A 13,898-nucleotide genomic window follows, 5' to 3' on the forward strand; every position below is an offset into this window, starting at 1 on the left:
CTCTTGACACTAAAACATGGAATCTCTCTTCTAGGTCAAAGCCTTGAACTAGAAGGAAATTCTGGGAGTAGAATCCAAACTGAACAGGACAAAGTCAACAAGTTCAAAGGAAAATGTTGCTGCAGGACTCAGGAGATGACAAACTTATTCTGGAAAGTGCCAGATAGTAAACTTGCAAGCTTTATTGTGGGCCACATGCATTCTCTGTCACATAGTCTTCCTTCATTCTCTCCCCTCTCCCTCCCTTCTTTCTTTTCTTTTTTTTCCCCCACAATGTTTTAAAAATGTGAGAAACATTCTTAGCTTGAGGTCCATATTTGTTCTATAGGTGGTGGTTTTCGTGTCTTAATCTAGGTTTAAATGATAAAGAGAAGCAAAGGAAGCCCATCTCAGAAAGTAGGACCCCATATTATTTTAGTCACTTTGCAAAAACTACAAAAGAGGGAGCTGTAGAGCTCATCCCTTCTTTCAAAAAGGACCTGAACTCATTTTACTTAAAATTAGGTATTAGAAAAAGTAAGTTGAATCTCATACCAATTTAACATAGGAAAAAGGAGAGTATGGAGTAGCAGACCGTCCCTACAGACAAGGAAAATAAGAGAGAAGCCCTCAAAGAAATGAAAGCGTAACTTATTTCAAAACAAAATACATTAGGACTATAATGTGGAATATGAATAAACAGCATAAGCTACAATGATGAAAATGGAGAAATACACTACTCTGAAGAAAACTGATAGCAAAGTGTTTTTGAATATATGTATGTAAACTGTTGAATCCTGATTTCAACTGTCTAATAATGTGAGCATAAGAAAGTAAGCTTCCCTTTGTAGTTTCTTATGTCTTAGGGAGGATCTCTGGTTTTGTAAAAGATGTAATCTAACTCTGTCTTAATTCTTGTTCCTTCTCTTACCAGGTCTTTTGTCCAAGAGGGAATCGCCTTTTCTTTGAAGCCATCCAGTGATTGGAGTATGTATTAAAACGGTAGAAATTTATTTTGTGAGTAACTTTACTAAATAGAGCATGATAATAAAAATAATATTTATAATTTCAGAAGTTGCAATAAATTAATCCTATTTTTAATAAGTAAATTATATGGGTGAGATGGATGTTATGTCTTACTCCAGTGTTGTTTTGATCAAATCTCAAGGGGTGATTAAATCTACTGAAATTCATCAAATTTATCATTTGTCTGAAAGATGACCTTTTCTAAACTACCGAGTGCACTTAATCCATTATACGAATGTACACCATTCCGGGAGGAGAGGATTTCCATTTTCCTAATATTACCCTTCTTGCAATCAATGCTGTTCTCAAGAGGATTTTTGTTTCATGGACTAGATGTTCTTTGTAAATTCTCAACATGACCTAATATAAAAATCAATGCATCTTTAGGTAAGTTCATTTCTATTATTAGATCTCACTGTAGCTTCATGCTAACGTGTTTTGAAATATAAGCAGAGCCCTACCACAGGGCACGGCTTTTTCCTGGTAATGCATTAAATTTCATTATGGTAAAAACCATTATAGTAACAATAAAACACACCACAGATTTTTAAAAAGTCTCTCAGCTCCAGACGATTGCCAACAATGTTTTTGCTTTAATGTTCTCATTACAATATTAGTCTTAATTAAGTTAAAAAGTGCTTTTCTCCAGGTGATGTCTCTGTGATCTTCCCTTATGATAACAGAACGCAGATTTTCTGGCTCAGCAAGGACCAAAGGAAGTTCTTTCTGTGACACTCAGGTGAGGAGGGGTAAACAGCTTCTCTGGAAGCCCACAGCAAAAGAGGAAAGCAAAGCAGTGTAAGCTGCGACACTTACGTGATAAATTAGCACTAGGAATTTATTTTATGGAGTAAAGAAATGATGACTAATTCTGTATTTTGCATATTTATGAAGGAACCTACCAAAACTAAGGAAAAGGTGCTAACACAAGTCCGGGAGCAGTTGAAGTCTGTTTTATTTTAGTCTGATTCTGACGGAGGAGGTGATTAATTATCCTGCAATTTGGTTTTTCTAGCTGTAATAATTAGAACATTCCAGCACCAGGAAAGAATTTAGACAATCTTTGAAGTGGTTGTAGAAAGATTTGCCTTAGACTATAATTTTTCTAGAATCTAGAGCACACAGAATCCTTCAGTGACTGTGTTTTCTATTGATCTTATTCTCCCATCAGAGGACAACTTTCTGTAATTCTCATGTGTATTTGAAGCTGTGTGGCTTTCTATTGATCCCTCGTGTTTTTCATTATCGGTTAAAAAGTCTCACTTTCATATTCTAGGCTTCTTCATTTTATACTTAATTGAAATGGTCATCTTATGTTTTTCAAGTTTAGCATAGCAAGGAAAGAGAGACTTTGGAAGCAAAACCATTCCTATCTATATTGAGGAGAGGCGTGAGTCAGCAAGTGTGCAGGAATTCTTTGGGCCTGAGCGCAGTGCTAGTCAGAGTGGTGCTCTCACAGCAAGCTGGAAAATGGTGTGGAGACAGTTACGCGACACAATAGAGAAAACCAGTCTTCAAAGCTTCATAGAAAAATTTCAATACTTAGTTTGAAGTATTTCTAGAACATCAGACATGCTCAAAATAACTGCTTGTAAAAATGGTCTTTAAAGACAAGCAAGTAATTCTTGGGTTGTCCACCAATTTGGATAATTAATGCTCCTATGTCTTTTGATTAGAACTGATTACAGTTTTATGCCATTGTTGAAATGGCATAGTTTCTCATTGGTTGGTGTCCTGTCGTTAGTGCTGTAACATCGCTTTGAATCTTAAAAGCATAGGTATACAGAATGTACCTTAAATTTCCATTGCTTAATGCAATGAGCAGCATTTTAACATTTCATATTCTCTTGTTTAAGAGAAAAGCATTGTACAAATCATAGCCCTAATGTTACCCACTCATGGGAGATGTGGTACAATATTTTTTATCTTCCAACAGGTTTAAAGTAAGGAGGAAGATCTCCACGGCTGTCTCAGGAGGATGGTGAGTCTTCTTGTGAGGAAGTGGAGTGAAAGTGGTGAGAAGCTCTTTCAGTATCTTCAAGAGTCCTTGGGTTTAAGGTTTCCTTCTCTGAGGGGAGTGGAGATTCCAATGACTGTCCCTTCTTGTATTCTTCCCCAGCTTTGCATCACAATAGGCTAGTAAATTTTCCAATATGATACAATTTGTCTTGATCTCGTGAACAAATAAATAAGGAATAGAAAAGATTATTGCAATCTATTACAAATCTATAGAGCATGAAACTTGAGGACTACAGCCCATCCAGTGAGAGACCTAGATGCTACAAGACCTTCAGAAGCTATCTGAGGGGACCTTTTATTCAGTGGAGAGAAGATAAGAGTAAGCATCAGGAGCCTGATGATTTTAATCCTAAATCTGCCAATTGCCAGTGACACGACCTTAGGAAAGATCATCAACCTTTCTGGGTCTCCATTACATGAAGAATCAAACAAGGAGATTTCTCAGGAAACTTTCCATTATAACATTCTGTGAGTGGTTTTTATTCATTATATTGTTACAAGAATTGTGTATTTTAGGGCTGGCCCAGTGGTGCGGTAGTTAGGTTTGCATGCTCTGCTTCTGTGGCGTGGGGTTCACTGGTTCGCATCCCAGGCACAGACCTTTGCACTGCTTAACAAGCCATGCTGTGGCAGGCATCCCACATATAAAGCAGATGAGGATGGGCATGGATGTTAGCTCAGGGCCAGTCTTCCTCAGCAAAAAAAGAGGAGAATTGGCAGTGGATGTTAGCTCAGGGCTAATCTTCCTCAAAAAAAAAAAAAGAATTGTATATTTTAGTTTATAAGAAAAGATCACATTTTTGTTTTGTGCAGTTCACCTAAGGAAATTTATAGAGAGATTAAGACTCAGGCTAAAACAATTCTAGAAAGTTAGGCCATTTTTCTCCATGTCTCTTCTGGATTCTATAGAAATATTCAAGAGACTGAGGAGAGAAGACCAAGAAGAAAATCGGTGTTCTTCAGTTACAGATCTTTTAGTGTCAAAGAATTATTTAACATTTTGAAGGTATTTTCTACCAGGAGTCTTGACTGGTCATGGAATGTTATTAAATTCATCATTTTGCTGGAAAAAAAATAATTTTACGCTAATCAATGTTCTTTGTTCAATTCCTGGACAAAAATCTTAGCTCTTCAATAACAGGCTTTTCTAATTCTGTTTTGTAATTGCAGTAAGGCATCTCTGAGGATTTATCTCTACTGATGCACGCCAGCAGTATGTGGCCTTTTCTTGAACTCGTCAGAATTGTGACTTTTCTTTGAACTCCTGGCTGCTTGGCGCTACTGACCTTGTTGCTCGTTTATAACTCGGGTGCCATTTATCACTCCCAGACTTACAGATATTGTTGTGGAAAGAGACTGAATGCAATCATTCATGCCATTGCCTCTTTCTCGTGGTGCCTTCCAGCTGCCTTCCTTACGGATAACTGATAGGGAGAGATTAGTGACAAAGCTGTAATTCTATTGAGGAATTGTGATGTAACTGTATCATAAACCATGAAGTGAGACTCCAGAGGTTTGAGATCACGAATGCTGAGATTAAGTTACAGCAGCCACAGTCAATCTCTGTCAAGATGTGTCTTGTGATGGTTTGTAATCTGCCTTTAAAATATTAGCTACCTGTAGAAAATAACTTTTTTTCTGGTATTGACTTTATTGTATAGCTTCTGCAATTTTAGAGCGTAAAAGAAATATTGATTTTTATTTTTACTAATACATACATTTTAGAGAGCATTAAGAAAACTTGCTCTTTTGTTTGGTGATACATTTTTTTTTTTTTAATTGAGGTAGAATTGACATAATGTTCTGTTAGTTTCAGGAGTACAAGGCAATGATTCAATATTGTGGTAATACATGTTTTAACTCTGTGAAACTTTTAGGAGGTTTCTCATTTACCACTTGAAATATTTAGGTTTTAATACTTTGAACTTTTTATGAGCATGTAAAATTTTAAAAGAGAATTTATCGAGGTGAAATTCACATAGTAAAATTAACCCTTTTAAAGTAAACAATCCAATGGCCTTTAGTACGTTCACAGTATTGCGCAATCACGACCACCAACTAGTTCCAAAATACTTCCATCACCCAAGATCGAACCTCGTATCCATTCAGTGGTTTCTCCTCACTCTCCTTGTCTCCTAGCCCCATGTGTGAAATTTTCAAAGCGAAAATAAATTAATTGACTTGATATATTGTTTATTTAACACTTAGAAGGAATTAAAGCCATTATTTTTGAGTTATCCATATCGTTTCAGTTATTTATGCCTTTAGCAGCATTTTCTAAGTGATATCCATGTCATTTCATTTTTGGGGGAGGAGGTTGTCCATATAACACAAATTTATGGGAGTATTAATAGACATTATTTATTAAGTGTGCCAAAGAAACTGATTAAGCTAGTATACACAGATTTCCTTCTGGCAGGATTTTCAGAAACCTTTTGGATGATAATAAAATTTGCTTCTCTTTAATCTGAGCCATGGTATACAGCATTCCTGAATTATTTGCCTCATTTTTCGTGGAGCATCCTGAGCCTACTGTTGAGATCCGTTCTTTGTCAAACAATAGTCTAGCCCTACTTATGACATGATTAGAAGATGTATCAAGAAATAGGAGATTTTTCACTAAAGTAATTTTAAAAAATATGAATCAGAATTTTAAAGCTCATGCTGACATCATACTCTTAGAAAGAGCAAAGGGCTGAGATTCAGGATTTCTGGAATTTCTTCTAGTAAATCGTTTTTGTACATTATCTGTATTTCTATCAATAACCCTATCAATAAGTATTATTGTCCTAATTTTATAGATGAGCTAACTGAAGTGCATGGATACATTATTTACCTTTAACCATCTGAAAATATTTTGGGATTAAGTGACTCACCCAATATCTCACAGTTGTAAATGGTGAAGTAACGGTTTGAGTTCAGATGCCTGAGCTTACAAATCCTGCAAACTTCCTTTTTACTCTGCAGCATCACTGTGCAAGCATGAGCTTGGGCCTCTCTGGAGCTTAGTTTTCGTATTTATAAAAATGAAGAAACTGAATGACCTCTAAGCTCTGTTCTAGCTTCGAAATTCTGTTGCTTAAATTCTGTACTATTTCACAACCTGTCTAAAGGCTTAGTTAAAAAAAATTATATCCCTATATTTGGAATCTCAAGATCCCAATAAAAATGTTAAAATACATTCCCAAATAAATCAACAATTATGACAACTGACCTTGATACAAACCTTCCAGAATTCAGAATAAGTTATAGAATCAAGGGAGGAGCTCTGCTTTGCTTTTATAAATATAGTTAAGACCAAGGTAAATACATGACTTGCCTTAAGCACTGGGGTGTCTTAGCCATAGACTGAGCTTTCAGAGAGGGTGCGTGTGTGTTTCCCTTCACCTGGCCATCCTTGTTCATCAAATCAAGGAGTCAATTCTGGAGCCTAGGTCTGTATCCAGGTGGGAGGAGAGAGAACATCAAAAAAAGACCCACCACCTTTAAATCAACTCATTTGTTATTTTATTAGAAGAAAAGATTAGAGTGAATAGATTTAGTCAAACCTCAAATGACCAAATGGATTTTATTTTATCCCCAACTTTAAAATATTTTTTGCCTATTTAGAAAGATCAGTGTTTCTCCTCCTTTTTGTAAACACGTGCATCTCAAAAAAATTTCTCAAATTTCCCTTCCCTCTCATTATGATAAACCATCTTAAAGTTGCTGTATCATATCCATCTTACTACTTACGAAGAAGCTTTCATAAGCTTTCTGTTCTATGATTTGTATTATTTATTATTATGATATGACAAATTACTTTTTGTTTGCTTTGTAAAATTTCAAATAAATATCATATTAAATATGGTTTTCAAACGACAAACCTCTCTTTCCCTCACCTTTCACCCTGATAGTCTATATTACAAATCACCAGTTGAATGTGACTCTTTCCAGGATAGACAGTAAATTTCTGTTCTCGTTTCATTTTCATAAGAAACATTCCATTTTTAGATGAGCAAACTGAAAACAGAAAGTCTGCGTAGAAGAGAGTTATTTGGTAAATCAGATTGTTGTGGATTAACTGGATCACAATAAGAATGGGAATAAACTCTCAGAAGATTTAATTCTTTCAACAATAACAGATCTCTGACATGTTCTTGAAGACAAGCGGGCTTTAACTTCACATTTGACTTTGATGGCTATTAAGAGTTATCTTTGAAAAAAAAAATGGAAGCTTCATAACTCTTCCCAAAGTCCTCTCCTAATCTTCTGATACTTCATCATTTGCTTTGGAGTCAGTTGTCTTTTCTTCAATTGTTAACTAGAGTAAGCTCGCAAAATTTTCCTTGTCAGTTTCTGTGCGTGTAGTAAATGCAGTCCTCCAAAATTACTTTCATGGACTTAATGAAATCTCACATCTTTTGCAAAATTCATAATTTCACTTAGCAATCAATTTCCACTGTCATATTTTCATGACTCCTGAAAAGGAATTGATACACTGGTCCCATTAAGTGGTTGGTATGATGGGTAAAAATGGAAGTTAGCATCAGGTGGGAAGGAAAGTTTTGAGTAGAGTCTTTTGTTTTTATTTTTGAGGAAGATTAACCCTGAGCTAACATCTGCTGCCAATCCTCGTCTTTTTTGCTGAGGAAGACTGGCCCTGGGCTAACATCCATGCCCATCTTCCTCTACTTTATATGGGGGACGCCTGCCACAGCATGGCTTGCCAAGCAGTACCACGTCCACACCCTGGATCCAAACCAGCGAACCCTGGGCCGCTGAAGCTTGAACGTGCGAACTTAACGGCTGCACCACCTGGCTGGCCCTGATTTTTGTCATAATTTTATGAAGATTTTATTCATGTTGTGTGGCTTGCTGACAGTAGTAGGTCAGAACATAAACATCTAGATGTCACAGACACCTTTTACATCACAGGTCCTTCTGCAAAAATAACGTGTATGTAATGTAATTTATTCTTCATATTTGAATATTTTATTCTAATAAAATTGCTTCTCTTCTTGGATATCTCACCACTATCCAGATTAAGCATTTGATTTCATTTGTGAGCCCACTCAAATATATCCGTCCCCCAATCCCAAAGAGAGAGGCATGAGAAGTATGCCACTAGGGTCACTAATAACTAGCTCTTGAATGTATCCTAGGGCTCACAGCTTACCGACTATAGAATATGTCGAACACTTCATATAAGTAGTGCTGGATTTTGACTTCCTGTCTATGGGCAGGCAGACTGCAGCTCAGCAGTACCTGGAGGTCTATAAAACCCCTTTAGGAACATGTGGCTGGTTCTGACATAGGGAATGGATCTATGCAAGGACTCATAAAATCTGAATGATTTATCCAAAGCAAACCCTAGGATATTGCCCCCTCTGGTCCTTTCTACGTGGTGGAGGCGTATAACAGGCTGTCCTTGCTTTTCACAAGAGGATGTCCATGGAAATTGTCATAACTTATTTCATTGTCAAAAAGATTGATTTTTCCCACGGGGACAATTATAATAGGGAGTAGGTGCTGTATTTCTGACCAAGGACCCAAGATAAAATTAATCAGAGCCAAATATACAGCTATAAAAGTCTACAATAATTTAAACTAGCAAAAGCTTGCTCAAAATCATAGAATAGGGAAAAATATACTGAATATATCAGTTATATAAATAAAACTTTTATTATAGATTTGACTAAAAATGTACAGCTAGCTGTGATAAACACTTACTAAATGACTGTTTTATTTGTTTTCCTAAAAACTAGAAAGTATTCTTTCATATGATTTGTTTTTTTCAGCTGGCTTTAAAAGCTGTCCAGGGAAATTTGAATCAATGTCTTATTTTTCTTTCCACACTTTTTTCTATAGCAAGCAGATGTGTTCTGCAAAAATAATCTACAGTTTCTTTTCTTTTGCCAAGCTCAGCGTATCATTAAATGTTGAATGAGACTTCCAAGGGTATGAAAGTTGCATTAGGGTAGTGGTGAAGATTACCAAAAGCAGGTAGTCAATGGACAGCAAGGGCCTCATACAAGAATATTCAGGGTAAGTCCCTTGAAGCAAATTTTTGTGCTTCTTAGTGGGGGCAATGTCAGCTTTGCTTATGGCATGTTCAGGTCACCCCAGCGCTCTCTGATGATGGGTTAACTTCAGAAGGCCATGAGGATAATGCCTTCCTGTAGGCATTGGCATTTCTACTCCCCACCCTCCTTGCAGTTGAGTACCTTGGCACCAGCCCAGTATTTACTCCCTTCCCATCTTGGGGTGGACTACAGAGGGTTCTCTGTGACTGACCCTCATGAGCCAGAGGCATTCTGCTCATCTCTCCTGGCCTTTCAGTGCCATACCTTCTCTAAAACGTAAGTATACTCCTTGTCCAGCACAACAACTTGTCTTATGCAGCCAAACACACTCATTCTAAAAAAGGATTGGTGCACAATAAATGAAATGGGGTGTATGAATTAGCTTCAGAGATCATTGTACATGTTAAACCACTCAAGTGTGGAAAGAGTGTGAAATTAGAAGCCTGGTGTGAAGGATAGAACTCTAGACTAGAATTCAGAAAAGGTGTGCTACTGACGGTTCTGCGACTGATTTGCTGTATGTCTTCAGGAAAATGTTTAATCTCACTGCATTCCATTTTCCTTAACTGTAAAGTGGACCGACTTTAATGTCCATGATTGTATGTTTATAGATTGGATTTGCCTTTGCTCCCTATGCCATATCTCAACTGGTACATGTCAAACATACAGACTGGACTGAGTAGGTATGAATACTACATTCTATTCTTAGCTACCTTATGGAATTCTTGTCTTGTTTATATCAGTTGTATTAGTCAGGGTTTTCCAGAGAAACAGAACCAACATGTATATATATATATATATATAGCAATTCAGCATTTTGGAATTTTTAGAAAATTGAGTAGTATAGATAATCAAATCCTCCAATGAAAGCATAGCCTTGTTTGTCTTAGAGAAGACATCTTTAAGAGTGATTTCAGTTGTGATTAAAAACATAAAATTCTATCTCAAAAGTAATTATGACTATTTTGAATGTGAAAAGAATTGTCTATCAGAAAAAGCCTTACATTTCAACTTTCCTTTGACTTGGAGTACAAATTCCAAAGGAACACTAGTGAGATCTTCTTTTAACTTAAGAATATGTTTAGATGTGGGTATTATTAGTATTGTAATTTATTCTTCTACTTTTTGAATATATCTGCATATATTTTACAATTAGGATGAGTCAGTACTTTCAGTTATGGAAAGTTAAAAAAAAACATGAACTAAAGAGAGCTCTGATTCTTGCTTCAATGAAGGTGAGATATTTTCATTTTCAAAGAGGAGAAAACTCATACTGTGAGTAAATTTCACTTGTTCTGTATGCATAGCAAATAAGTTTTAGTAAAGGAATGATGATAAACTCAAATTAAACATGTTTGAACCTCATTTGTTTAACAGAACGATGATATTTTGTACTACACTCTCTAGTGAGGTATGAATTCATACTGCAGATGTACAATTAAACTAAATATGTAAATTTTCTTGCCGTTTGTTAAGACTAGACATGTAAATCAAACAAAATTTCTTTAAAATTTGTCTTATTATACAAAGTTATGTCTTTCTCTTTATTTACTTTAAATATTGTGATTTAGAGCATACGGTTAAAATGACATTCAGCGATATGTATTTCTCAGTTTGTTTCTTTTTAAAAAATTATTGAAACAAAATATAAAAATGGAGAATTCAGGCAATATCTGTTTCTGGAAAGTTTTAGAATTGGTTCTCGCTTATTTGGGCAGACTTAGATATGCTTCTGTCCTTCTAGATGAGACTTCTAATTTCCTAACAGCCCAGTAGAAGATATGATGACTTTTGAATTCACCCAAAAGAAGCCATCATAGAGTAGAAAAAAATATTCTCCATGAAGGCTCGCGTTTCAAGAGTGGGGAATAATGAAAATCTATAAAAGCTCCTTAGTGACTCACTATAAAGATATTTCCCTCCAGTTTTTGCTCTTCAGCTAGATGTTTAAAACAATAAGCAAAAAAAATTCTCCCTCTCCCAGCCCCCAAAGAATTATTTTATGCAAGCCTCACTCACTCGATCAGTAAATTTTTATTGAAAGCCTAACACTGTGAGTGCCAGATGCCATGGTATATTATAGCAAGGATATGAAGAAACAGATAAAAACACACCTTGCCTTGATTTGGGGAAAATATTATGATAAATGCTGATATTATAAGCAAGAATACAGTGCTGTAGGAGCAAAGAGGTGGGCAATAAACTAACCTGGCTTGAGTGAATCAGGAAAGGAGTCATAAAGCCTAATGAGCACATGTTCATGTTAAAGTCACAGAACTTTAGAACTGGAAGGGGATTTACCTAATCTACAGATTAGGTAAAAATTTAAAAGTAAAAGATTAAAGTGCCCAGTACAAAGTTAAAACTTTTCACTGATTTATTCAACAAATAAATATTGAGTATCAACTATGTGCCCAGCACAGCTCTAGGCACCAGATTAATACCGTTCAAACAAAAACAAGCTGACTGGACTAAGAATGTGATAAACAGGCTCCTGAACTAACCCTTCTCCCACAGATACATCAAATGTACAGCTACACGTGGAGTAATTACCTGTGAAAGAAATCCAGAAACTAGCTGAGTGACTCCTACACATTAGGTGAACGAGAAAATACCCACATCAAAATGGGTAGGAAATGCTGACACACACTCTCATCATAAACCCTACCCCTGGCACAGTGCCTCCAAGAGACTATCTTCAGCTCTAAGGACACACATAGACTGAAAGTGAAAGGATAGAAAAAAAATACTGCATCTAAATGGAAACCAAAATACCGAGGTAGCTATACTTACATCAGACAAAACGGATTTTAGGCCAAAGAACGTAACAAGAGACAAAGAAGGTCATTATACGATGATAAAGGGATCAATTCATCAAGAAGATATAACATTAGTAAATGTTTATGCACCCAAGATAGGAGCACATAAATATATAAATCACACATTAATATAATTGAAGGGAGAAATAGACAGCAATACGATAATAGTAGGGGGCTTCAATACCCTACTTTCAACAATGTATAGATCATTCAGACAGAAAATCAATAAAGGAACATTGAACTTAAACTACATGTTAAACCACATGGACTTAACAGACGTTTATAGAACATTCAATTCAACAGCAGCAGAATGCATATTCTTTTCAAGTGCACATGGAAAATCCTCCAGGACAGATCATATGTGAGTCCACAAAACAAGTCTCAGTAAATTTAAAACTGAAATCATACCAATCATCTTTCTTGACCACAATGGTACAAAACTAGAAATCAATTATAAAGAAATCTGGAAAATTCACAAATATATGGAGATCAAAAACACGCTCCTGAGCAACCAATTGGGTCAAAGAAGAAATCGAAAGATGTCTTGAGACAAATAAAAATGGAAACACAATATACCAATGTTTATGGGATGCAGCAAAAGCAGTTCTAAGAGGGAAGTTTATAGCAATAGATGCCTTCATAAAGAAAAAAAGGATCCTGAATAAATGATCTAACTTTACATCTCAAGGAACTAGAAAAAGAACAAACTAAGCCCAAAGTTAGCAGAAGGAAGGAAATAACAAAGATCGGAGTGGAAATAATAGAGACTAAAAAAGACAGTAGAAAAAAATCAAAAAAAATAAAAGCTGGATTTTCAAAAAGATCAACAAAATAGACAAGTTGTACGTATGGAATCTTAAAAAAGAAGTTGAATTCATAGAAACAGTAGAAAAATGGTTGTTAGGGGCCAGCAGGTGGGGAAACCAGGGCGAGGTGAGTTAAAGGGTACAAGCTTTCAGTTATTAGATGAATAAGTTATGAGGATCCTATGTGTAATCTGGTGACTACAGTTGATAACACTGTATTGTATAATTGAAATTTGCTAAGAGAGTATAGCTTAAGTATTCACACCACAAAAAGGTAAATAGGTAAATATGTGAGGTGATGGATGTATTTTCAGTGGGGGGAATCCTTTCAAAGTGCACATTGTGCACTTTAAATATCTTACAACCTGTCAATTATACCTCAGTAAAGCTGAAAAAATAATTAGAACTTAAAAAAAGACAAAAAGCAAAACAGAACAGAAAATTCCTGCCCTCATGGAGTTTACATTCTAGTGGAAATGAGAGTCACACAAGTAAACCAACAGTACATCAGATGCTGATAAGTCAATAAGTGCTATGGATCAGCTATACAGGAAATGGGTATAGAGATTATGAGGGGTATTACAATTTTAAATAATTTGGCCAGATAAGGCCATTGAGCAAGACCTGAGTGAATTGACAAAGCAGCCATTGGACATATCTGAGTGTATTGGGGGGAGTATTACAAAAGCATTTCCAGCCAATATAAGGACCCTGACATGACATCTTATCTGTAGCTTCTAAGAAAAGCATTGGAAGCCAGTATGGCTGGAGAAGCATGCATAATGGGGAAGCATAGAAAAAGAGTTAGGCAGAAAATGGGGAGTTAAAACACACAGGATCTTATAAACAATTGTAAATCTTGTGAATTCTGCTCTCAGTGAAATGGAATATAGAATTGTTTTGGGTAAAGAAAAGGTAAAATATGATATATATTTTAAAATGCTTCCTCTGGCTTCTACTTGGATATAGACAGTGAGAGAAGAAAAGAGATTCATTTAGAGCACTGTTGCAATGACCCAGGTGGACAGTGATGTGGCGTGGACTAGGGAGGAAGCAGCGGAGGCAGGGAGATGTGGTTGAGCTCTGGAGATATTAGTAAGGGTAGAATTAATAGGGCTTGCTGAAAGAATGAATGTGAGGTATAAAAGAATGAGGAGTCCTAGAGGATTCTCGGGTTTTGGGCC

General features: G+C 36.0%; 1 long non-coding RNA gene across 4 annotated transcripts in view; it reads left to right on the plus strand.

The window, feature by feature from the left end:
- LOC106848297 (uncharacterized) overlaps positions 1-10,566 on the plus strand; it is a 49,668-nt gene extending 39,102 nt beyond the window's left edge. For 2 of the 4 annotated variants that reach the window (XR_011495353.1, XR_011495351.1), the window contains 4 exons: positions 35-1,744; positions 2,942-2,986; positions 3,238-3,492; positions 4,195-10,566. This is a non-coding gene — a long non-coding RNA (uncharacterized lncRNA). The remainder of the gene's footprint in view (positions 1-34; positions 1,745-2,941; positions 2,987-3,237; positions 3,493-4,194) is intronic. The other 2 variants (XR_011495355.1, XR_011495352.1) reach the window with 2 other exon arrangements.
- Positions 10,567-13,898: the final 3,332 nt, after the last annotated feature.

Source organism: Equus asinus, chromosome 18, assembly GCF_041296235.1.
Source record: "Equus asinus isolate D_3611 breed Donkey chromosome 18, EquAss-T2T_v2, whole genome shotgun sequence".
Classification (NCBI taxonomy): Eukaryota; Metazoa; Chordata; class Mammalia; order Perissodactyla; family Equidae; genus Equus; species Equus asinus.